At 45.2% G+C, this 10,718-nt stretch overlaps 1 protein-coding gene across 2 annotated transcripts in view; it reads right to left on the bottom strand.

Moving 5' to 3' along the window:
* TRMT12 (tRNA methyltransferase 12 homolog) overlaps positions 1-10,332 on the bottom strand; it is a 28,320-nt gene extending 17,988 nt beyond the window's left edge. The window contains exons 1-2 of one of the 2 annotated variants that reach the window (XM_023751951.1): positions 9,768-10,332; positions 3,129-3,203 (exon numbers count right to left, since the gene is read on the bottom strand). The gene's annotated coding sequence lies outside the window, so the exon portion shown is untranslated. The remainder of the gene's footprint in view (positions 1-3,128; positions 3,204-9,767) is intronic. The other variant, XM_023751952.1, reaches the window with a different exon arrangement.
* Positions 10,333-10,718: the final 386 nt, after the last annotated feature.

The following is a 10,718-nucleotide window of genomic DNA, read 5'->3' on the forward strand; positions in this document are numbered from 1 at the left end:
TGGAAGAGAATCATTGATCGGCTGCTTCCTGCACGCCCCCTACTGGGGGTTGAGCCTGCAACCTGGGCATGTGCCCTTGACTAGAACTGAACCTGGGACGCTTCAGTATGCAGGCTGACACTCTATCCACTGAGCTAAACTAGCTAGGGCAGCTTCTCAATTTTAATAGGACTTTTCAGTCCCCGGATCTTTTCCTTAACAATCATATTTTTTAAATCTTGCTGGCACCTGGGACAAAATTAGATAGTACTATGATGACAGTTCATTAAGGTTACTGCTCTTTTTTGTCTTTCAAATAACAGTATATCATAAAATCAAATATTGATGAGCAGAATGGTGGTTACTAGGGGGTTGGAAGAGAGAATTAGGAGAGTTGTTCAATGGTATAAAGTTATCCTATCTAATAAAAGGCTAATATGCAAATTGTCCCCTCAGGAGTTCGACCAACCGGGAGTTCAACTGCTCACTATGACATGCACTGACCACCAGGGGGCAGCATGGAATGAAGGAAGGCCCCGGCTGGCAGCTGGAAGGCCCCGATCGGCCCTGATCGCCGGCCAGGCCTAGAGACCCCACTCGTGCACAAATTTTGTGCACCGGGCCTCTAGTAGTTATATAAGATGAGTAAGTTTCAGAGATCTGTTGAACAATATAGCACCTGTAATTAACAATAAAGTATTGTGTGCTTAAAATTTGTTAAGAAGGTAGATCTCATGTTAAATGTTCTCACCAAAACAAAACAAAGGGACACAAGGAAACTTTGGGAAGTGATGGATATATTTTTTACATTGATTTTGGTGATGGTATCACAAATGTATACAAATGTCCGAACTTACAAATGATTATGTCCAGTTTTTTTTGTATGCCAATTAAACCTCAATAAAAAGGAAAAATATTGACTGGCTACTTAATTTAAAAATTCAACAAATGTATTGAGTGTGTCTATGTACAGGATACTTTGCTAGCTGCTAAGGGAAAACAAAGATGAATTGGGCAGGGAAGCTTCCTTCAAATTGCTTATAATTGAGGCATACTATGTGCTAGAACACAAGGAAAAGGTTCAGGAAAAGAACTCAGATCTTCATGGATATGAGAAGACATTTGAGCTGGGCCCTGAAAAATGGGAAAGATTGGTCATGTAGAGAACATGAGGATGAAGGTGCACCAAGCAAAGGTGACAATGTGAACACAGGTGTGAAGAGTGGGAGTCTTGGGGAGCACTTAGGGAGTCATGTTTCTCTAAAGAAAGGGGAAGTAATAAGAGATGTGGCTGGAAAAGCAGTTTCTAATAATATCATGAAGTTCATTAACTACTAAGGAGAGCTACTGGAGATAGAGTTTAGAGGCATGGAGAGGTAGTTACTCCATAGTGACAGCCAACAAATCCTGATGGCTTAAACTCTGTCAGGCTCAGCCGGATGGAAGGAGGAAATAAAAATTAAAAACATTTAATGGACAGAAATGCATAGCATTTGGCAAGGACAAGAAGGAAGTAAAAGAGGAGGTCAGAGATAGTTCAAACTTTGATTTTCTGTTAGGAAGGTATACAAAAGAAATACAGCAAGAGAAATGGGTGTCAGAGGCAAGATGATATTTTGGGGACAGGTTAAGAAATAACAGCCAGAAACCATTTTAATAATTACAAGCACAAAATGATGTTCTGAATCCTAAAACTGTGCACGAACATGGATAATACATGTGGAACCAAAGCAGCAGTATGCGGAGCTCATTAAAACACAGTTCAGCCCTAACCGGTTTGGCTCAGTGGATAGAGTGTCAGCCTGCGGACTCAAAGGTCCCAGGTTCGATTCCAGTCAAGGGCATGTACCTTGGTTGCGGGCGCATCCCCAGTGGGGGGCGTGCAAGAGGCAGCTGATCGATGTTTCTCTCTTATCGATGTTTCTAACTCTCTATCTCTTTCCCCTTCTCTCTGTAAAAAATTAATAAAATATATTTTTAAAAAAACAAAAACACAGTTCATATGAAACAACACCTCTGATCTATCTAAACCAAGTGACTTTAACTAAACGTTTGAATAACAACAGCTGGCTGTCTTTTAAATTTCATCTCCCACTCAGCTTCTCTTCTCAACCCTCTATAATCTGACCTCCGCTCCCAGCACTTAACTGATATTGCATGTCAAAAGATTATAAATGATTTCTCATTGCAAATCCAAAGAGCACTTAAAAATTATTTCCATCAACATTGTATTCTATATAATAAAAGCCTAATATGCAAATCGACCAAGTAGCGGAACAACCAGTGGAACGATTGCACACTGACCATCAGGGGGCAGATGCTCAACGCAGGAGCTTCCCCCAGCCTGCAGACCACAGGCCAGCCAAGGCAGGGGCCAGCATGGGCCCCCTGATCACCCCCCCAGTCACCCTGCAGAGGGAGGCGACTGGTGGCAATGGCGGGGGTGGGGCTGGCTGGCAAGTGGGTGGTGGCAGGGGGGTGGGGCCGGCAAGCGGGCAGTGCCAGGCTGGCCAAGGCAGGTGCCAGCAAGAGCCCCCCAATTGCCCTGCTGGTTGCCCCACAGATCGGCCCTGACCGCTGGCCAGACTAGGGACCCTACCCGTGCATGAATTTTGTGCACCGGGCCTCTAGTTTTGTTATAAAAGTCAAATAGTTGCCCTACCCGGTTTGGCTCAGTGGATAGAGCGTCGGCCTGCGGACTGAAGGGTCCCGGGCTCGATTCCAGTCAAGGGCACATTCCAGGGTTGCAGGCTCCACCCTAGTAGGGGGCATGCAGGAGGCAGCCAATCAATGATTCTTTCTCATCATTGATGTTTCTATCTCTCTCTCCCTCTCCCTTCCTCTCTGAAATCAATAAAAATATATTAAAAATAAATAAATAAATAAATAAATAAATAAATAAAGTCAAATAGTTCTCCAAAGCATATAACATAAAAAAGCAGTTCCCAACAGTGTCTTCCTATTTCCAATTGTTAGTTCAGAAAGGCAATTATTTTCAACTCTTTTAGAAGCTTCTTCTGAGTACATAATAGGATTATGCCTATTGTTTCTTCATTTTTGTGTGTGTTCTTATTGTGTTGGATATTTTCCATTTGTCCCTTGGAACTACTCTCTACCCTCTTCTGTGTTTTCTGTTCAGAGAAACTCACCTGTATGAACAACATCAATGGGTTTATGAATGGTCCCTTTGGCTTTCAATTGAGTTGTTCTCTAGTTGGGAGAACCTGGAGAGGAGAGGAGACAGAAGAGAGAAGAGAGAGGAGAGAAGAGAAGAGGAGACACAGACAGAAATGGGGGCGGAGAGAGAGATTGATTAGAATATTTACCCCTGTAGCTTCCTCTTTGATGATCTACTCTAGCTGGCTGTGTCTTCAACTGGAAGTCCCTGATTCCCTCAAGAAGGGCTACTCTATTTGACTCTCATTCTAGATTGTGGTCCCCATGCACTCCACTCTTACCCCTTTGGGTCTAAGGTTGGTGACAGTGCAATTGCTATTAAGTCATGTTACTGTACTATCTCTTGTGGCTTCCCTACTTTCACACCTTTTGCAAATTTCAGAGGGAAGTGGGGGGGGGGGAGCAAGGGGAGAGTAATAGGTGAATTTATATGCATACTAGAGGCCCAATGCATGAAATTCATGCACGGGTAGGGTCCCTAGGCCTGGCCGGCTGTGGGAAGCTGGCACGGCCATGGCATACTCAGCCCCAGGGCGCCTTATGTGCCATGCCAGCTCAGCCTGGTTCAGTGACCCTGAGTGGCAGGGGATGAAAGGATTGAGAAAAGACAGACAAGAGAATGAAAGCTGGGTCTCAGTGGAACGCTGCTCCCTGATCAGGAGACAGCGCTGGCGCCCACAAGCCATGTCTTTATTTTATAGCAGGTGCCACGAGGCAAAGTAGGGGCGTGATCAAGTTGTTTACAGCATTCTTGTGAGTTTCAACCTCACTTAACTACATGCACCCGAACTCTATCACAAGGCACGTGGGGCTACGTGTTCAGACCATAGGTTCAAGCTTACAACCACAGCCGTTGGCTATGATTGTGCTGGGAGGGCCCTGCCCTCCAGCTGGGACTTGCACGTGGCAATGAGAGGACCCTGTCCTTTCATTAGTCTGAGGCTTGAACCTGGCCAAAACACTGTAGCCACGCCCCACAGCCGGCAATCAGGGACAATCTGTAGGGGCGACCAGGGGGCCATCGGGGGCCCCTGATGGCACCCGCCTTGGCCAGCCTGGTGCCGCCCACTCTCCAGCCCCGCCCCCTGATCGCCTGGGCCACCACCGGTCGCCTCCCTCCACTGGCACCCGCCTTGGCTGGCCTGGGGCCTGCGGGCAGCTCCTGCGTTGAGCGTCTGTCCCCTGGTGGTCAGTGCGCATCATAGCGACCGGTCATTCCACCAGTTGTTCTGCTGTTTGGTGGATTTGCATAGTAGGCTTTTATTATACAGGATATGCATAGCCAGAGACACAGATTATAGTGTGGTGAAGGCCTGGGAGGGGCGGGTGCAGGGTGGAGGGGATCAATGGGGGAAAAAAGGGGGAACATCTGAAATACTTTCAACAATAAAGATAAATTTAAAAATATATAAATAAAAAAGAGAAAAAAATTGTTTTTTTGTTAATGGACTTTTTTATGTATTTTTGAAGTATTGAAAGTATCCTCAAATTATCCCATTTAGAGTGTACTACCATCTGTGTCCTGTTGTGACCCTACTTGGCATGCTTACTATGAAAGACAAGAATGTAGCTTTCTTACTCCCACTTTCTTGCTCTACAACACTATATACATAAACACACACACACACACACACACACACACACACGCACGCACACACACACACACGCTTCTTGCTATGGACTGAATGTCCCTCCTCCACAAATTGTGTCACTTTTTAGAGATAGGGTTTTGGGAAGGTAATTAGGTTTAGTTGAAGTCATGAGGGTATGGCCCTCATGATGGGATTTGTGCCCTTATAAAAGAAGAGACACCAGAAAGTTTTCTCTCTCTCTCTCTCTCTCTCTCTCTCTCTCTCTCTCTCTCTCTTTCTCTCTCTCCACTTATACAAAGAATAGGTCATGTGAGCACATAGAGAGATGGCAGCTGCCTACAAGCCAGGAGAAGAGGTCTCAGAATGAAATCTACCTTGAAATCTATCCTGGACTTCTAGCCTCCAGACCTGTGAGAAATACATTCCCGTTGTTTAAGTCATGCAGTCTACGGTATTTTGATACGACAGCCCAAGTTGACTAAGACACTTCCCCTCCCCATCTGCCGAGTTTAGACATAGCATAATTTTTGGTTAATTCAGCATTCTGTATTATTATCATCTTGTAAATACTATTTACCTGTGACCTTTTAATTTCATATACTTCCCCCCTAATATAATTTTACTTACTAGCGTTAATAATTGCCTTAGTTTTTGTTTGCTTAATTTTCAAAGTACCTACCACCAATCCATCCTCCAACTTTCCCTCAGAAGTGTAACCTTGCTTTCAATACTTCAAAAATACATCAAAAAAATCTATTAAACCCATCTCTGTATTAGAGGCACACCTCCCCAAACCTTCCGTCGCCTTGCTCCCATTTGGATTGGACACTCTCTAGTTGTCCTGTGACTTCCCATTTCCTGGCTTAATCCTTCAATTTAATGGGATACATCTTACAGTTACTTCCTGATAATGATATATGAAATGTAAATATTTTGAGACTTCAATATCTGAGGTTATACTCTACCCTCACACCAGATTGCTAGATATAGAATTCTAGATGGAATAGTTTTCCTCAGAATTTTAAAGCTGCTTCTCCATTGTCTTCTGGTGTCCAGTGTTGCTGTTGAGATGTCTGAAGCCATTGTGAAATGGGATTCTTTTTATTGAATGTCCCTTGAGAGCCACTGACTTTGCTGCTGGAGCAAATGACCTTCTTTTTGGGAACTTTCCTTCAGACATTTCTTTGACAATTTTCTCCCTTATATTGCAAAACTATTATATCTTCTTTAACTCTCTTGTACCTCCTGACCTGAGTCTTTAATTTTGTCATTTATCTTCTATTTTATATTTGTTATATTATTTACCATCTACTTTTAAATAAATTTTTTCTCAATGTTATCTTCTGATCCTTTTGAAACATTTTTTACTTTGTCATATTTTTAATTTTCAAGTAATATTATTTTTGTTTTCTGGATGTTCTTACTTTTGTAGATTCCTATTATTCCATAGATGTAGTATCTCTCCTTATTTTGCAAAGATATTGTGATGCCTTTTCAAACATTTATTTTGCTCCCTATATCCTCAGAGATCCCCCTATTAAAGAAATGCTAGCTATTTTGGTTCTGTCTTGCCATCTTGAAGGCTTTCTTCAACTTACTAGTGATTTTGGGCTCCTGGCTCATACTTTGTATTTAAGAGTGAGAAAACAAAAAGCTGTTTGGAAATTGTGCGTGGCAGAGCTAGTTAACGGATGGTTTCATTGTCGGGTGGTCTGGCTGAGCTCTTTCAGTGGGTGCTCAGAGGGAAATCCCCCAATAGTATGGCTACCTGTGTTTTTGAGGCAAAGCAGAAGCGTGACAAGGGATCCATGAGTCAGAATGAGGCACTCCCTCCATCTCCTTGTTTTTGGTGCACCTCCCTTCCCTCTGGTGTTTCTCCTGCCTTTGAATCTAGTGTCTCCACTAGTAAACTTCTAGACTTCTGCTGGGACAAGGAGGTGGCAACCTCCCAGCTGCATCAGATGTACAAGGAAAGCTGGCTTCATAACTGCTCCCTTAAAGTTTTTCACCTAGGTCTTCTCTCTCTCTCTCTTTTTTTTTTAGCTCAATTATATTTCTACCTTCAGAAGTACCCGGCGTGTCCAATTCCTGTACTTTTTGGGGGTTGTTGCTCAAATTTACCTTCTCCTAGGTTGTTCCCTTCTAGCTGATTTAATAAGTCTCTCTGAAAAGGTGTTCAGAAAGTCAGAATGGATTCCTTATTTTTCTTCCAAAACAAATAGGAACATTCAAAATCCTTCTACTGACCTTTCTGCTGGGCTCAAAGATAGTCATTTTTTAAAAGTAGATGAATGATTTGAATGCCTCACTAAAAATCTGAGTTTAAAGTTTGAACAGAAGGCATTGGATAGCCCTATTATTTATATTTACCTTGATGAATCTCCCTCCCAACCTCAAATATGATGGGAAGCCTGGAAGGGGAAAAAGTTACAAAATACTACCCTGAAAAAGTCATATAGGTGTGTGTTCATGCATGCACGTGTGTGGGTATTATATGTGTATATGCACTTTTTATGTTGGTTGTGGGCAGTCACAGTCTTGTTGCCTATAGGTATGTTGATGTTCAGATAAATATGAGCCCATGGAGTATGAAATTGAGCAGCTTTAAAACATGTCCCCAACTGGGGGGAGGTGAGGGCTCTACATTCCCTTCTTTTGAATCTGAGATGGCTTTTGTGGCTTGCCGGTAGCTAGTAGAATAAAGTGTAAGTGATGCAGCACGACTTCTTAGCATAAGTCTCAAAAGGCCATGAGTCTGGTACTTTCAGACACTCACTCTGAGGGAAGCCAGATGCCATGTGAGAAGTCTGCCATGCTGGAGGGATTGTGAAGGCTCTGGTTCATAGTCCCAGCTGAGCTTCCAGAGAGCCAACAGCCAGCGACAACTGTCAGCCACAGAGTGTGCCATCTTGGATGTCCAGCCCAGATAAGCCTTCAAATGACAGCAGCTGCAGCTGACATCTGATAAGAGACTCAAACAATAAACTGGCCAAGCAAGCCCTTCCCAATTTCTGAGCCACAAAATCAAGAGCAAAATAAATTGGCTACCTAAGCCACCAAGTCTGGCATAGCACATTCACTCAAAGAGCAGCAACGGCTATCTAGTTTATCAACCAGTTTAGAACAGAGTGAGAAGCAACAGGAAAGAGATGTGGTAGATAAACGTGCTTAGATGGGGTACAAGCAGACTGGAAGGACCATAGTACCTACATTTGGTTTTATGCAATGTTCGTATGTCCTAACCCTCTCTGCCGGGCCAGTCTTCTCTGCAGATGGGGTAGTTCCAAGGACCAGTGTGAAGAGTGAGTGAGGGGGGTTAGCAGATTAAAGGAGCCAGGAACCAACATGCATCTCTTCTGTCAGAGAGATGTAGGACAAGTATGTCTGGTCATGACTGTGTCTGGTCATTAGCTGGCTGAGTAGCTAGGGGTTTATCTTGTACGGAGACTACCTGAGGCCATAATGGGGCTATAATGGGTGTCACTAGTAGGTGGCCAATTTAGGGATGACATTGTTGTCAGTCTAGAAGTAGTACAATTCATGCCTTATTAGTATTTAAAGTTCACTTGGTCTACCTCTTTCTATCTAAAATAGCACTTTCATTTTTTCCATCCTTTTTAAACACATATCCATTTATTTTATGTGTAACATGTCTCATAAGCAAATTGTGTGTATATTTCAGTTTCTCCTATTTTCTACAGCAGAATGAAATATTCATAAGTCATACAGCAAACACATTACAGCAGACACATTATAGCAAGTCCCAACGAGCAAGCACTTATCAGATCAGGTTTGTGATGCCCCACTAATTGGCTAATAGCAAGTCATTTGGCCAAGCCCACAGTCAATGTGGGACAGGTCTACACAAGGGAGTGGATACCATAGGACAGGTCTACACATCAGGAGTGATTCATTGGGACCACTACTATAATCTACTACTAACACCCAGCTAGGCCATGGTTAATCCCGCTATCAAACTTTCAGCAATCTGTTGGGAATAGGTTCTTAGTGAGTAGTTTTTCCAAATCTCACTTCCCAGGACCCTACCCCAAACCCAGTGAGTCAGAATTTCTTGGGGGTAAGAGATATAGAGGAAGGTGGTGGTAATACCAAGAATTCCAGACTGAAATAACTCTGCAGAGGATTCCAACACACATGGGGGGAACAGAAGGTTTCAAAGACAAGAAAGACAGTCTGTGCACTCAAAGAACTTAGTTTTCACAGAGTGCATTCTTTAAAAAAAAATTTCCATTGATATCAGAAAGGGAGAGGGAGAGATAGAAACATCAATGTTGAGAATCATTGATCATTGATTTGCTGCCTCCTGCATGGAGCCCAAAACCTGGGCATGTGCACTGACTGGGAACAGAATCATGACCTCTTGGTTCAGAGGTCGACACTCAACCATTGAGCCACACCAGCCAGGCCAGAGTGTATTATTGTCATTACTACACCAGAGACCTTGAGACTTAAAAGAAAAATTGCTTTCCATGTTTAAGTTAGAGCAGTGGGTCTCAAACTTATGTGTGCATCAGTATTAAGTAGAGGGCCTGTTAAAACACAGACGACTGAGCCCAACTCCCAGTTTCTGATTCAGGAGGTCTGGGTGGAGCACATGAATTTGCAGGTCTAACAAGCTCTGCTGCCCAGGGACCATACTTTGAGAACCACTAGGCAGGGAGATTTAGTGAATCTATTGCACTCACATGTGTACAGCACATCTACTACAACCCAGGGCTTGGCCTGGCTGCAGCAGCAGCAGCGGATATGATAAGGAGAGGATTTAGGTCTTGATTATACTTGAGCAGATTTAGTCTCTAAGTGGATCTATTCCCTTAATAAGGGAAGCCTAGGTGACAGTAAGACAGGTTCAGATGAAGAGAGAAAGGAAAGTGTGGAGCAGGCGAGTCTGAGCCGGGTCTTGAAAGATGCCTAGAACCTGGACATTGGGAAATAGTGGAGAATCGTGGAATTCTTCGTTTTGTTATAGACTCTATACTATAGAGAAATCACACAAACCTTGAGGGAACACCGGGGAAAGGTCTGTGACACTCGCCTCCAGCGCTCCAGCATCACCCATTTGCAAGCTGCTGGCATCAGGACGAGGACGGGTGTCAAGATGTCAGGCTCAAACCCGTCTTGGGAAGGGGTAGAACGGGCCTCGCCCTCTCTTTGGAGCTCCCAGAGCGGGTGGCTTGGAGGCCGAAGTGTCTGTCCAAGGCCACAGTGGGCGCTGACTTGGCAAAGAGCGCAACTTGGGCGCTTCCATCTCCAAAACCCTCATCAGTAGGAGGCTGTGACCCGCGAGGTTCGGAGTGGCCGCGCGGCTGTCCGGGCGGCCCGCGCCCGGAGAGGGGGGCGCAGGCTGGGGCACTGATCGGAAGGAGCCCCCGATTTGGCATGGCGCTAGGGCGGGCCGGGTGACAGCTGCACTACCCGGCCGGGCGAGGGGTTCAAAGCTCCTCTTCGCTATTTCCATCCCCGGACTTAAAGGTGACGGTCGCCAGCACAACGGGGGCGAGCCCTCTCTGCCTCCATTTCCACGCACCCGAGGGGGTGCGCACGCTGGTGCACGCTCCCTACACCCGAGCGGGGCCCGCGAGCCAGAGGACTACGCCTGCGCGGCCCCGCCCCGCCCAGCCCCGCCCCCTGCCTTGGCCCCGCCCTGTTACCCCTTAAACAACCGCGAGAGTATAGAACAGAAACTGCGGACTTGACAGTGTGTCTCTTATGAGAGCGGGGAAAAACTATGCGGGGTGGAAGCGGGCCCTAGAAAAGACCGAAGAAGCAGAGTGGACGGACCTGGAGGCGGCCCGCCCTGGTCTCTACATCCTCGCACTTGTAAAGCACACGTAAAGAAAAAACCCCCGTGACCCCCGCGTGCCCAGCGATAATAAAGTATCAGCGATGAGGGGTCACACTCCGAACTGTCGGATCCCCGCCCCAGGCGGGAGGTGGTGTGAAAAAAGT

Source organism: Myotis lucifugus, unplaced genomic scaffold (genome assembly GCF_000147115.1).
Source record: "Myotis lucifugus unplaced genomic scaffold, Myoluc2.0 scaffold_27, whole genome shotgun sequence".
NCBI lineage: Eukaryota > Metazoa > Chordata > Mammalia > Chiroptera > Vespertilionidae > Myotis > Myotis lucifugus.